We start from the raw sequence: 12,240 nt of genomic DNA on the forward strand, positions 1-12,240 counted from the left end.
AGCGATGTGATGGAAAACTGTYTTTTCTTGCACTCACCTTCTCTGCCCTGAGCCCTAGAGAAGGAAGTGAATGCTTATGATCAAATGATGTAGGTGCTAAAGTAGACTAGACTGTCAGATACACAAATTGTAGGATTTGACATAAGTTGACACAGCAAATAATGGCTGTTACAGGTGGATGAGAAGATGGTAGGAGGAAATTTTGGCTGAGGTGCAGGAACATATGRCCACAGCAAGTCTGCGAACATCGTGTCCTGTACAGAGATGCTGAAAGGTGGGTGTTTCTTGAACCTGTACATGGRGCAGTGTTTGCATATGACTATACTGTAGCGTCACCTATTACTTTAGAAAAATACTTCCACATTGGGAACTTTCCTCTGATTTAGACAGCTGACAAAACGTAATTGGTGGTGGCTCTGTCAGTGTGAGCTAGCTTCCTTATCGATACTTATTCCACATGTTGCACAAAGGGTGAGAGTGGTTGTGAGTGCAGCTCAGGGTGTGGGGTTGAAAAAGGAATTAGATCAAGAACATTGAGTCCCATCCTTTTTTCTCTACTAGTGAGCAAATGAGAGATTCCACGTATATTTGGCCAAGATGGAGCATTCTGTTCAAGAAAGGGGTAAAAAGGAGGCAAAGGTAGTGAAAAAGAGAGGAATGAGGCTATGAACAGAAGCCTGAAAAACAAGTAGGTCCCCAACCAGTCATTTTGCTCGACTCGGGTCTGTTTCAGAAACTATTTATGCTAAACTATATTCAGTTGGATAGAAAGTGCAAGGTGCTGCAATAAAATTAGGTATTTTTCTATGAGTGGCTAAGGACRTGAAGCCAAAGGTAAGATTTTGCTGGCAGCTCTGTAACCTTTTCAAGCCCTGCAATTAATACTARCAAGCAGAATGCAGGAACAGAAAAGGTCATTTCTCATTAAGAGAGCACAAATTGGATCAAGATTGTGTAACCTGAAAAAAACGTGGAGTACTCTACCTTCTRGATACTGCATGTTACATAAGCAGAAGGAGAAAGCATGGGCCCTAGATCTTGTGCTTGGCACAAGACCGAGTATCTCACTATGCAGCATTTTGCYTTTGTGATTGCCACTCAAATAGACATACAGATGAATAGAGTTTGGSACAAGAGCAGGGGTTCATCTACAAACTACTCTGCTCCCAGGCACCTRGCTGGAATGGAGGTGTGCACTGCCACAGCTGTGGCCATTGCTTCAGTTAAATTTTATAAAGATAAATTTTGCCACAATTACACTGTCACATTTTGTTCAAAGAGTGCAAATTTGCARTTGTGCACAAATCCACATTTACTGCTTAATGGTGCAATTAATTACAAACTCATGATAAAACCTGAAACATGATTTGTTGTTCTTTGGATAGAGAGAATTTTGTGCCCATTATGGATTTGTGGTATATTAACTCTCATCTACGTCTGCACTCTAAATGACCTCAAATTCAAAGCAGGGATTTAGGGTTTTAGGAGGACCAAATCGAAAAACAGCAATAGACACACTGGGAAATAAGTAAAGGATGAGTAAGTGATAGGATCACTGTAAGGGTCTGATGTTCTGTGGAGACAGATAAGTGAAAGAGCACACGTAGGTAGTTGGGGAAGGGAGGGGAACACAAAGTTGACTCTAAGGATGACTGGAAGATTTCATGGTCTTGGAACAATGTTATTGTTTTATGAATGCCCTTTCTACCTCATTAACCACAAGCAGTGAGCAATAGAATTATGCTGTAGCCAGGAGGTGAAGTTGCAGTGTGGTAGAGGAAATGATTACTCTGWTAGTGCTCTCAGGCATTTGTTCTTTGAATCTGTTGACAATCTGAAACAATTCATGTTGCCTGTGAAGACAACGTGTTATTCACAAATAAAACAGCCTCCAGTCACTCTAAAGCCATGAGAAGCAAAGCTCCTGAAAACTCTCTAGTTATGCTTCTGTAAGTACTACTTTAGAAAACACAGCTATAAAATCATTAAAYGTACTGTTTTGCAGTTGACAGTTTGTAGAAATATAGCTGGTGGTATTGTCACTTCCAGGAGCACGGCTGGTGTTTTACCAGTACTAAAACCCAGCCATGCCTGGATTTCTGATTGCTGTGTGCAGTTAAAGCCACCCTTTCCATTCTTTCCAGTGGCTTAGCAGCAGGTCAGGAACTACAACGAAGATACTGTGATTCCAGTTCCACTGACAKGAGTGGGGAAATTTGCATTTGGATGCTAAGGGGAGAGCCTGCCTAGAAGGCTCATTATAATCTAGTCATTCTTTCCCCCTTTCTCCTTTCCGTGCTGTGACTATTTGTGGAGAAAAGTAAAGTAACATCTTCCTAATAGTTTAAAATGCTAGAGATGATAACAACCAGCAGAAGCCCGGAAAGTCTGATCTAAGCCTGYCTCATCTCATACTCACGCAAATTCTTTACATTATCTAGTTAGAACATACCCAGTTAAGGAAGGTTTTACAGCCTATTTTTTTCCTGCCTTTTGTCTTGTTTTACTCGAATATAATTATTAGTCATTCCAGCCACAGGCCAGCATATTTTATGAGGTTCATATATGTTTCCACATCTATTTGTTAATATTTCGCTAGCAAGAAACTTTTTCTTGAACTTGTGTGATGCAATTTAATCGGCATGATGGGCATGGAAGATATACATAGACATTGAAAAAAAATTTAAATGTAGCCTAAAATGTTGCATGCTTGACTGCAGTTCCTAAGTTTTAGAAATAATATATTTTTCGTGTCCTCACATTATAAGCAAGTAAAGTGTGTGGAGAAATGTAGTCATTTTGTGAGAGTAGCTGACATCTGGAAAAAAATATACTTTTGGACAGGGAGAGCCTTCTTGAAGTCTGAAGTGACAAATCTCACACAAAGAACTAACCTATGCTCAGCTTTAAGTTCACTACTTCTGTTTCAAACCTGAAGGGCTCATGTTCCGAAAAGSCTATTTTTTCAAATGATCAATATCTGACAAGACACAATATCTCTCCTGACAACTTTTGCCTGATAACCTGTTCCTTGGCTAATGTATCACAGATAATCTCTAGTAAGTAACCTCTCAGTTCACRGTGTACCATGGTGTTGTGTTATTTGACAAATGAGATCTCAGCTCYTGTGATGAAACATGAGTCACGTTGTGTTTTCACTCAAGCTTCTGATACTTCGGAAACAAAATAGCCTTGGACACTACAGCTCACCCATTACTTTCTACTGAAAATAAATAAATAAAAAAAAAAAAAAGCCAGTGGCCTTTAAGAAGGTTATCAAATGCGTCATTAACCTAAATCTGAAAGACTTTCCAAAAAGAGTACAATATTAACTCTCATAATTCCCATTGACGTATGAGTGAAATGGCAACGTTTTCTCAAGAACCTGGCTATAAACATTTCAAATGACAAAACTATTCCTGCCATTTTATTTAATGGCAGTCTATAGAGAAGATAATTACTTAATGGATTTTTCTTTCAAATGSAAAATTTAAGAGAGCATCTCACATATGACAATTTCTGCTTGGAAACTGCACTACATAAAGAGGCTTTTCCCTCAAACTCTGAGTGGGAAGCACTCAGAGGATATCTCCAGTGCAACTATGAGCATATCCAGCTACATACTCATTTCAGTAAATTGTTGTAATTGTGTGAACCTAATCAGATTATATGGGGGCCAAATGCAAATTCCATGGAGCACCACTGATCTCTATTTTAACATGATGTAAATACATACAATCCAAATGCACCTTACCAGACTCCTTGCCATTCTCAGTGTCATATATTTTTATCACATCTAAACTAATCAGAAGAGTCTATCATGTCACTCAGATAACAGCATTTACTTTCAACATTTTCAGCAGTTAAAACATACTATGCTTTCCCCTAAAGGAAAACAAGCACATATTTAAAATTTTAAGCATAAAATTATACTTTTACTTATTCTGTAAAAAGACTTATTTTTGAAACACAAAAGCTTTGCTGTTTTAAAGCAAAGTCAAGACAGGTCAAAATATAAAAATACTCTTTTCAGTTCTAAAGTCATTCCCACATGCAGAAACTTAAATAACTTCTCAGGGCTGTAGTAGGGCTAAAGAAAAGTCCAACAAAATGATAGATGTATTTGGATGTAAATGTCGCACCCAGTGGAATTGCAAGGAAATAAATAGCAATTTAACAGCACTGGCAAGCTGCTCTTTTGACTGTGTAGCACCACCAGCATATTTTACATGTGTATCACGGTCATGAATAAGCTAGACCAGACACACATTCACAAATCAGTTTTGATTTCCTATTAAGCTGTATGCTTATTTTCCTTCCCTCCACCCTTTTTTAACTAATAAAGGAAGGCCAGGGAATGCATTGATCTTAGTCTCTAGAACAACAAAAAAAAAAGTTTATAAATATGCAACAGCCAGCTTATTCTTCCCCAAACGACTTCTCTGCACAGAATGTGAATCTGCCTGTTGAAGAACAAGTTTTAACATCAATCTGCTAGTTTAATGCTACCATTCCTTAAGAGACTGGAGACATAGAAAAGAATCTGGCCTCTGGATTCATGGTGACTTATGGAAGTAACAGAAAAGGACCTTTTTCCTCATACAGAACAAACGAAAGAAACACAGGATCCTTAGCACATTCATCTCTGCAGCACACAGCTGCAAGAAATTGCCTTCCAAATACTTCCTCCTTATCTTGCAGAATATTTCCAAGTTAGAGACAAGAAAAGCTCTCTGTCCATTTTCAGGCTCTCTCCCTTTGCTTCTTGATCAAAATAATCACGTGCTGTCTGGCTTCYCATCAGCTACTCTACTCCCACTTGACCACAAATCAGCTGCTTCAGGCTATGTCCTGATCTGTTGGTTTGACTATGTCACCACCTTCATATTCCTCCTGCTTATGTCCTCATTCTTGCTTTTACGGCCCTTTAAATTCTCTCCTTCCCCACTTACTTACATACAGAAATTTCTTYTCTCTCTCTTGCTGCACCAGGAATACTGTGTTTAAATGCTCACTTCTGAACAGCTCTTTTCTTGTCTGCTGCACTTTATGCACCAACAGCTGCTTACTATACTGATCTATAATCTATCAGTCTGTTCTTCATTTCAAATCCCTCCATAAATATTCTTGAAATTGCATCTACAGAACACTAGATAACCAACTCATAATGACTTGGCAGCACTTGGGCCCCACTGCAATTTGTTTACAGAAAACAGAAAATTTTGGAATGACTGGGAGCAACCAAGTTGCACAACTTCATTTAATACAAGGTACTATGTAGCTGCATCAAATTACACATATATAAGCAATAAAGAGCTTTGTTTATCACAGTACGTAGCATGGGGTAGGTTAAAGCACAAGAATCTACACAAAACTAACAGYATATGCTGAAGTCTTTCTCTGTGCATGTCCTTTGATATTGGAAGCTTGAGTTTTATACCTAAGTTTCTTCAAGAAACAAAACAGAAAGGACATCATGTGATGATTCAGCTAGTAAGCCCCCAAAACTTGGTGGAACTGAATATAAAATAGAGCTATTTATCTACCCATACTTGATCTGTTCAACCCAGCTCTGTCAAGGAGGAGTATCTATTGTCTGAGAAGAGAAAGACAGAACCCAATTAAAGAGTGCAAAAGGCCTAACTGGTTACAATCCCTTTGTTGTTTCTTCCCAACTACTTTGTATTTTCTATTCTTGCTCCTATTTTTTTTTTTTTTTGATTTCAAGACTACCACACTTGTGCAGTTTCTTCCTAGCAAAACACAGAGCAACAATGGAGAGCAAAGCATTTCTTCCTTTTCCCTCTTTTTCCCTTTCATATGGTGAGATGATGATCTTGCTGACTTACAGACTTTTCAACCTGATAGAATGATTCAATATGTGTTCACAAGAATCTTAACAGTATAGGCTATTACCTAGACTCGTTCAGACCGCTCATCTCACATTTGGAAAATATATTTTAACAGAAAAACAGGTCACAAACCATAAAAGTGCTCTCTATGACAAGTTTATTATATTTATTTAGTGTGCCTTGGTGAGGGACTCTGAATTGCACATATACAAACAGACCTCATCGTGCCTTGTCATAATAATGTACAATATAATATACAGACAAGTGCTCCAGGGCTATGACCTGTGCATGAGGAATGGAAGCTTGGTACTCTTCAATTCCATTACGAATAATTCACTATTCTTGGGGAGTCATTTATCAACTCCTTGCTGAGCCAGCAGTTTGTGTTCTAACAAGCCCAGCACCACCACCTGCCCTTTATCAGTCTCAGGGTTCAGACTCCAGATGGAGAAGTAGGAAAACAAAGAACCTTTTAAGACTAGTTTTGGCACTATCGTAAGCAATGTGTGACCATGCAGTGCATATGTCTACTACAGTCTTTGTCCTGCAAACATTGACCTAGCTATTTGTTTGATTAGGCTCCAGACCTCCCTAACTTCAGCATTTTCCCCGGCATCTCTTCCCCAAGTAGAAAGTCTGTGCTCAATTAGGGACTAACAAACTCCTTTCAGCACCATGCCATTGATTCAAGATGAATAGTACAACACACAAGTAGTGTTCGCTAAGGAGAGAGAAGTGGCAGAGATGGAAAAAAACAGAAAATGCCCAATAAAAAATCAACAAAAGGAGCAGACCTGAGATCAAGCAGGAAAAAAACAATCAGTGTGGGCCAGATCCCTCATTTCTGCTGCTTCAGTCGCATGATGAGTCCCTAAAATTAATTTCATTCGCTGCCTTGGAACTGTCCACCTTCAGGGTGAGCAGTAGAAAGTGTCTCCTATAGACTGCACAGGCAAGGGTTAGAAAGTAGTCTCCTGAGAGGAGATGAGAGGGCCAGGACTGAGAGTGAAGAACCCATGACTTCTACTTTTTGGGTAAACATTTGAACCAATAAATTAGCATGCCAACAGCATTTTTGAATAAAAGTGATCAGCACAGATGTACTATGTATTGGCTTTAGCCTTACTGGTGTAAGAGGCCTGACATGAACATGTTTCTGGTGACCTGGGCAAAACTTCAGAGCCACTCTGCTCTAAATCTGGCTTACCGCAGACATTCAACTGAAGCTCAGTATCTAGTTTTCCAAACCATAGAAGTGTCATATTAGAGTGACTTCAGCGCTCTGAGGATGTTAGGCACCAAACCACAGGTACTAAATAGATTTTGCAAAGATTGGAACATGACCCTTCTTGACTGCTTTCTTAGATTTAAGGATATGTATTTCCTGCTATAGTCAGACCAGTAAACTCCAGATTACTCAAAAGATTTAATATTAGTCTTATTCGCTAGTTTTAATGCCCAGTTTGACTCATCTGGGTGCTGATATTTCTGAATACTCTCAGCAGTATAGAAAATACTGGTAAAAAGAAACTGATAAATGTTCACTTTGTTTTGSTGTATATAAAATGAAACAGCACAACAAATTAAAAAAAATATATACCTCTCCCCCCACACACTTTTAATAACAGAACAGTTTGAAACATTTAAGCAGTTAAGGTCAAAACAACGCCAGAGCATTGGCAAACACGCACAGAGAGTGAATAAGAACGGAGAAGTTTCAGAGAGTCAGTGTTAAAAGCAGGGACGATAACTTCAGTGGAAAGGTCACTTATGTCTTAATGAGCAAATAATAAAAGCAAGCCRCTACAATTAAACCTTAGTTTCATTTTGATTAGCCAAGGCAAAGTTCCTTGATGATCAGCACGTGGCAAGAAACAAGTTCCAAGTCCTAAGCACCAGGAGAGCAGCAGATAGCAAGCATGGCCTCTGGTGCTACACCTCAGCACACAACACAGTGTGAAATGGTTTTGAAAATGTGTGTTATACGAGGAATCTCCAGAAACCTGTTACATACTTGAAACTCATTTTTCATAAACACTAATATCTGAAATCTAGGGACTGCAGGAAAACTGAGGTCAGACATTTCACTCCAGTTAACATCCACAGGCCTACATTTTAGAAGGAAGAGAACAAGAATAAAAATGATGGCTAAAATGCCAGGTTTTCTTGAAAGGCAAATCAATATTCAACCACAAACAAAGCTGCACTGATTTGTACTACTGACTCTCTTTCACAAACACTGCTGACATAAAAGACTTCATGTAAGAATGCCAAACTCCCCCTTCCTAACTGCAACACAAAACTGGCCGGAAATTCCAGCTACTCAAAAAGTCAAACTCCTAAAATGAAAGCTGCCATTCAGAAGTTCTGTGAAGAAACAGCAGTGAAGTTTAAGTACTGTATCTAAGGATACTTTAGAATATCTGCATCCTAAAATCTTTCACATTTATCTCGTTGGGATTTTGGCATAGGAGAATGGAAGTTCATAAGTAGAATTCCAACATATTGTATTAAATACAAATACATCAATATTTTGATGTTGAACCATAGGTTTAATTCTGATTTCATATATGATTCTCTAGTACCATAACTCTAGCAAAGGCTTTTCTGACAGGCATATGCAAGTAATATTGGAATCRCACTGTATTTGGAGAAAAATCCAAAATACTTTTAATACATTTTCTAAAGCCTGACTTGCACAAGATAAGCTGGTTGTTGTACTGATTTATAAACAGCAACATAGCAAAGAAKGGAGAGAAAAATCTTAAAACAAACCTGCAGAAAATTATGAAAGATACTAAAACTCCACTTTTTAAAGATAATTCTATAACCAGGCTATCCTGACCATTTTTTATTATTATAAGCTATTTAAGACAATTCTTTTCTTATAGCAATCCCATTGCAAACGATATGCAAGTAAAAAATATTCTTCTGCAGAGTATATCAGTTATTACATGACAAGAAGCTTCAGGATGGGTCCATAAATGGACTGTTGGATGGTGAAGTCTGAAGAGATGCTTTTAGGCCCATGCACATTAAAGTGGAAATTGTGTGATGCCACCGTAATCTCATATGACCAGAAATACCTGTATCCAAAATTTTTTCATATTTATTTTGGGGAGGATTTCTTCCAAAAGAACAGAAGTTCACAACAACAACAACATCAGGTGACAAAGATAAAACCCTCCCGTACCAGCAGCAGAAATCCATTTGCATTGTGGATGAACCCTTACTCTTTAGTTAAGAAAAACAGTCAAATCTGAACATAATGGGGGAGTTACAGGTAACCCACTCTTTTTTTATTCATCATGTCTAGTTCTTCAGCCACTTCAGCTTTAAAATCACAAAAATGACTTGTGTATTTACTACTTCTGTACGCTTTCCAAAGCTGTAAGGAAGAACCCGTTGGGATTTTTGCATGCTTGCTGCCTCTGTATGTCTTATTAATGTATTCCCCAAACAACACCAAACACAAAATGGTAAAAAATGTAAGCAAAGGTACGTACAGCCTGAAGCTGCCTTCTGATACTTTAAAGCTATTTATTATGAAGTATATTCTTTCCCTGATGAAGAGAATATCTGACCCCTCCTTCTAAAAGACAAATTGGAAGCAGAACCAGGTACCAGACTTCAATCACCATTTCCATAGAGACGGCTATTAATAACAGTGAGTCAGTGAATAAATTCCATTTTAATGTATTTGTAGAAGATGTTAGATGAAAAAAATTCCTCAGTTGGCTGTGAATAGCGCAAAAAAACCCCCCAAAAAAACAAAAAAAAAACCAGTTTATGTATAGAATATTTAAATTGGCTGGCTGAATATATACAGTAAAATGTCAAATGCTAATGGACTTAGAGGAAAGTTCTTGTTTTTCTCAGCAATGACACAGCTTTCTTAGTCATGCATTAAGCATTGTTAGTAATTTATGATAAGGTATTAGTGGAAACAGCACCAAAGTCCTTACTGAATGTATTCCAAGCAACGTATTAACACTTTTTAACACGGGAGGAGGGTCTCGGCAATGTCAATTATTATTGTGGCCATCTTGTCAACTGCACTGCTAATGTGAGATGGGGTTGAGGAAAGCTTTCGCTAAGTTATAAAGGCAAGATTTAATACATATCTTTAAGTCAAACTGTCAAAAGTAAAAGTTGATATCACAGGACATCTTACTGAAACAGGTCACAGATCCACTAATCCCTGCTAGCATAAATAATTGCAAGACTTTTTTCACTTAAACAAACATAGATCTCTTTGAATAACTAAGATTAAATCACAGTGTACAATGATTCATCTTACTACTACAGATAAATTTAAACAGGATGTAAAATATAACAATTAAATATTCCAAACATGACATAATAGCAAAACCTGAATTCCTCCTGGAAAGGGGAAAATGCTTTTCTAGTTTCAGAAAAAATCCTAAAGACAGTTCAGCTGACATTTTATCTGGATTTCCAAAAATTTTCACAAGATCTGTTGTGCAAAACTATTGATAAAAAAAGAAGTAGGCATAAGGTGAAAGATGTAGTACATTTGTAGGTCAGGGCCTGCCTGAGAGATGGAAAACCAAGAGCATCTGTAGCCACAGGTGATAATCTTAAAAAGCAGGGTTCTTACAAGCTTTGTGCTAGAAGGGCCAGGCAGAAGAGAAAACAAAAAGATTTACATTAGTTAAATCTAGTAACATCCACAAAAGATTTCAGAGGCCCTAATGCGTCTGTGATAAAAGGAGTGTTGGGAGGTGTTATCTGGGCTATCTGATAGGTTTCCTGATACGATCAGAGATCAATTCTCTCCAGACCTCGTTTGCTCCGCCCAGGAAGAACATCCACAGCACCAGTCCTTGCCTTACTCACCAGCTCTTAATAAGTGCTAAACCCAAAAGGCAGGTGAACAAACATTTGYATACAAGTCATGCCCAAGCATAAAAGGAAGTTGCATTTTGGCAGTTATTTTCATGGTGTGTTTGAGCCACACTAAGCAGCTCTAGCTTGAATCTCACCCAGCAATGGAAGCTATTTACRTTTTCCTTTTGTCAGTCTAGATAGTTTGCTCATTTGGGCCAGCTATTTTTCTTATTCTTGGCTCTAACTCTCTCCTTAGCAAGTATTATAACATTCAGCAAAAGTAAGCCAGCTGGTCGAATAAAGATTTTACATAAATTAAATGGCAAACTTGCWCTCTGCCGGTTTTTCATCTAAACAATATGTGCATGTATATCTGGRTGGCAAAAGCTTCTATAAGGTCAGAATTTCGTTTATAGGCGATTCTGACAAAAGACATTGCAGAATGTTAACGACAGATCTAAATCTATTTTATCTCTAAATGGCCTAAGGCAGTATAAGCCCAAGATTAGCAGTATTCAAAAGTCAGCATCTGAACAATCTAGATGTAAGTTGGTCTTTGAGTAACATTTTTCCTCAAAAAGAAACAAAGTTGAGAACTATAAGCTTTTATCATCTTTTCTTCAGGTTGAACTGTATTTCGTACCACACCTCAAAAGTCAAAGCTTCTTGTACCTAGGAAATTTCCTTCGCCCAAGTAAATCCCTCAAGTCCTCCTCTGGATCTTCAAACATTTTATTGGCATAAAAGAACCAGAACAAAAAAGACAGTTTTTCCCATTGCACTCAGTTGTAGTTTTGCCCAAATAGGTCTGCCATGTGGGTAAAAACTCTTAAAACATTTCAAGTGAGAGGTTCTTGATAGATTGTACAGTACATAATACATAGATTGTAATTTGTAAGAAGTATTCCCTGAACAGAAACTTTATTGCATCCTCTCTTGCTATTCTAGATAAAATTTAACAATAACTTTGTGGGGGGCATCCTTCCCTTGGGCTGTTTCTTCTTCCCTAACAAAATAATGCTAGACTACAAATACAGAAATAGGGTGATAATTACATTATTCCTTCTCCATCTTTATTGTGCATTACACTGAAATACAGAGTTAAACTAAAAAAAAGCTTAAAATCTACTGATCTACTTAATCTACTAAATCTACTTTCAAAAGTAGATTTTTAAAAGTTAAAAATATTTTTTTTTGTCTTCAGAAGGGATTTTCAAAGGATTGTTAAAGAATTAGAGGCCTGAATCCCACTGGAATTTGACAGAAAGTAGTCATAGCCATATAAATTATGTTTATCTGGAAAAACCTTGCTTTCCATATTAAAACTTATTAGACTACTTACTGTTAATAGAATACAGTAGAAATAAAAATAGGTGAATTAACAGGGCTGCTCTTACTGATTTCTAAGAGAACAGCTCTAATCCTGACTGTCCCAGAAGACAAGCTTTCTGGTCTTCAGTAAAACATCCAAGATTTTAAAGTTACTTTCACAGATTGTGAAGGACCATTCCAGCACCACCATCCAAAAATCGAATTC

The 12,240-nt window shown here is 37.6% G+C and overlaps 1 protein-coding gene across 1 annotated transcript in view; it reads right to left on the reverse strand.

The window, feature by feature from the left end:
* The window catches only part of XRCC4 (X-ray repair cross complementing 4), a 254,847-nt gene that overhangs the window by 209,088 nt on the left and 33,519 nt on the right, over window positions 1–12,240 (reverse strand). The window lies entirely within an intron of this gene.

The sequence above is a fragment of the Rhea americana genome, unplaced genomic scaffold (assembly GCF_003343005.1).
Source record: "Rhea americana isolate MKP2758 unplaced genomic scaffold, rheAme1 scaffold_114, whole genome shotgun sequence".
Taxonomy (NCBI): domain Eukaryota; kingdom Metazoa; phylum Chordata; class Aves; order Rheiformes; family Rheidae; genus Rhea; species Rhea americana.